At 43.5% G+C, this 3,074-nt stretch overlaps 1 long non-coding RNA gene across 6 annotated transcripts; it reads left to right on the top strand.

The window, feature by feature from the left end:
* Positions 1-219: 219 nt before the first annotated feature.
* LOC127921751 (uncharacterized) lies at positions 220-3,067 on the top strand. Of its 6 annotated transcripts, none has more exons than XR_008109481.1 (4): positions 220-437; positions 608-777; positions 2,692-2,793; positions 2,828-3,066. It is a non-coding gene; the product is annotated as an uncharacterized LOC127921751 (long non-coding RNA). The 6 variants fall into 6 exon arrangements; XR_008109480.1 differs by having other exon boundaries at positions 220-471; XR_008109478.1 differs by having other exon boundaries at positions 227-437; positions 574-777; positions 2,726-2,793.
* The last annotated feature ends 7 nt before the right edge of the window (positions 3,068-3,074 follow it).

Raw genomic sequence — 3,074 nt, 5'->3', positions numbered from 1 at the left:
ATGGATCAGCCTCTAATATACACTGCCCAGAGGGATGGATCAGCCTCTAATATACACTGCCCAGAGGTATGGATCAGCCTCTAATATACACTGCCCAGAGGGATGGATCAGCCTCTAATATACACTGCCCAGAGGGATGGATCAGCCTCTAATATACACTGCCCAGAGGGATGGATCAGCCTCTAATACACTGCCCAGAGGATGGATCAGCCTCTAATATACACTGCCCAGAGGTATGGATCAGCCTCTAATATACACTGCCCAGAGGGATGGACCAGCCTCTAATATACACTGCCCAGAGGTATGGATCAGCCTCTAATATACACTGCCCAGAGGTATGGATCAGCCTCTAATATACACTGCCCAGAGGGATGGATCAGCCTCTAATATACACTGCCCAGAGGGATGGATCAGCCTCTAATATACACTGCCCAGAGGTATGGATCAGCCTCTAATATACACTGCCCAGAGGTATGGATCAGCCTCTAATATACACTGCCCAGAGGGATGGATCAGCCTCTAATATACACTGCCCAGAGGTATGGATCAGCCTCTAATATACACTGCCCAGAGGGATGGATCAGCCTCTAATATACACTGCCCAGAGGGATGGATCAGCCTCTAATATACACTGCCCAGAGGGATGGATCAGCCTCTAATATAAACTGCCCAGAGGGATGGATCAGCCTCTAATATACACTGCCCAGAGGGATGGATCAGCCTCTAATATACACTGCCCAGAGGGATGGATCAGCCTCTAATATACACTGCCCAGAGGTATGGATCAGCCTCTAATATACACTGCCCAGAGGGATGGATCAGCCTCTAATATACACTGCCCAGAGGGATGGATCAGCCTCTAATATACACTGCCCAGAGGGATGGATCAGCCTCCAATATACACTGCCCAGAGGGATGGATCAGCCTCTAATATACACTGCCCAGAGGGATGGATCAGCCTCTAATATACACTGCCCAGAGGGATGGATCAGCCTCTAGACATGAAAAATGTCCGTTATGACCAAGAGTTCTCCAACTCAAAAATATCAAATACAGAACGTTGCAAAAAGCAGTTAAGAAATAAGAGTCCAGACAATTTAAACTTCATCTTACTTGTAAAGAGTGAAACACTGATATGTTTGCCTTCAGTCATCTCATCTCCAGCCACTGCAGTGACCCTGAATGTGTATTTCACTCCAGCAGTCAGCTCAGTTACGTTAAAGGCTGTCACATTGGTAGTTGTATTCATATCTCTACTGCCACCAGTCCATTCTACTCTATAGAAGGAGCTGTTTCCCAATGGTTCAATCCAGCTTAGAGACACAGATGATGTTGTGATTTCAGTGACAGTCAGGTTCCTGATGACTGCAGGCTCTGTGCGTGCAAGAAAGTTATATTTTGGGAAAAGATCACCAGAATCATTATTATTCATGGTAATCACCATACACTCTATATATATGATCAGAAGCATGCTAATTCTACATACATCTAAGGTCAGTATGTAGGACACAAAAGTGGTACCTCTAAAAACATATTTAAAGATAGTAAGCATTATCAATGACATGAAACGTTTTGGGGACAAAAAAGGTGTTTTCAATAAAGGACAAGGACTTAATCATACTATCCAAGCCCAATTTTGCAGTTGATTGCAGATAAACACATTTCCTAAATATTCTGGTTCAGTTGGTGTCTACACTCCCTTCATAAGAGAGAATTATGTGAACCAAAACTACAGTGACTGACAGATATACTGGTTAAAAATGATGGGTAATCCTTCAGTAGTCTTATCAGCAGCGACTGCAGCAACTATGAGTCTGTACTGCACTCCAGCAGTTAGCTCAGTTACATTAAAGGCTGTCTCAATGGTAGTTCAATTCATATCTCTACTGCCACCAGTCCATTCTACTCTATAGAAGGATCTGTTTCCCAATGGTTCAATCCAGCTCAGAGACACAGATGATGTTGTGATTTCAGAGACAAAGAAGTTCCTGATGACTTCAGGTTCTTACGTGAGCAAGGAATTTGATTTTACGGGACAATAGAAAATATTATATCTTGAAAGACATCTGTATTAAAAGTTCAATGTAGCTATTTGTTTCTCAATATTGAATCTTTTCTGGGTAACAATTCGGTACCTTACTGTCATTGTTTTCAATTCAAATGTTCAAAAACAAACTGGATAATATTTTTAATATTTTTAATAAATTTAGCTCCTGGATATGTCACCATTCAGGCCAAAAAGTCACCCAACCAAAACAGACTGACATTCCAAACAGCTCTTACACCAAAAAGGCATGATCATAATTTTCACAATTTCACAGTATTATTCCAACCTCATAGTGTGGAAATATATATAAAACACAAAAATCCAAATGTTGACTGTACTGGGCCTTTAAATGCTATAATATACACTTCCCAGAGGGATGGATCAGCCTCTAATATACACTGCCCAGAGGGGTGGATCAGCCTCTAATATACACTGCCCAGAGGGGTGGATCAGCCTCTAATATACACTGCCCAAAGGGAGGGATCAGCCTCTAATATACACTGCTTCCAGAGGGACGGATCAGCCTCTAATATACACTGCCCAGAGGGATGGATCAGCCTCTAATATACACTGCCCAGAGGTATGGATCAGCCTCTAATATAAACTGCCCAGAGGATGGATCAGCCTCTGCAAACTGCCCAGAGGGATGGATCAGCCTCTAATATACACTGCCCAGAGGGATGGATCAGCCTCTAATATACACTGCCCAGAGGGATGGATCAGCCTCTAATATACACTGCCCAGAGGTATGGATCAGCCTCTAATATAAACTGCCCAGAGGGATGGATCAGCCTCTAATATAAACTGCCCAGAGGGATGGATCAGCCTCTAATATACACTGCCCAGAGGGATGGATCAGCCTCTAATATACACTGCCCAGAGGGATGGATCAGCCTCTAATATACACTGCCCAGAGGGATGGATCAGCCTCTAATATACACTGCCCAGAGGGATGGATCAGCCTCTAATATACACTGCCCAGAGGGATGGATCAGCCTCTAATATACACTGCCCAGAGGGATGGATC

Source organism: Oncorhynchus keta, unplaced genomic scaffold (assembly GCF_023373465.1).
Source record: "Oncorhynchus keta strain PuntledgeMale-10-30-2019 unplaced genomic scaffold, Oket_V2 Un_contig_23446_pilon_pilon, whole genome shotgun sequence".
In the NCBI taxonomy this organism is placed as follows: domain Eukaryota; kingdom Metazoa; phylum Chordata; class Actinopteri; order Salmoniformes; family Salmonidae; genus Oncorhynchus; species Oncorhynchus keta.
The sequence above is the reverse complement of the archived record's forward strand: the minus strand, read 5'-3'. Positions and strand labels throughout refer to the sequence as shown.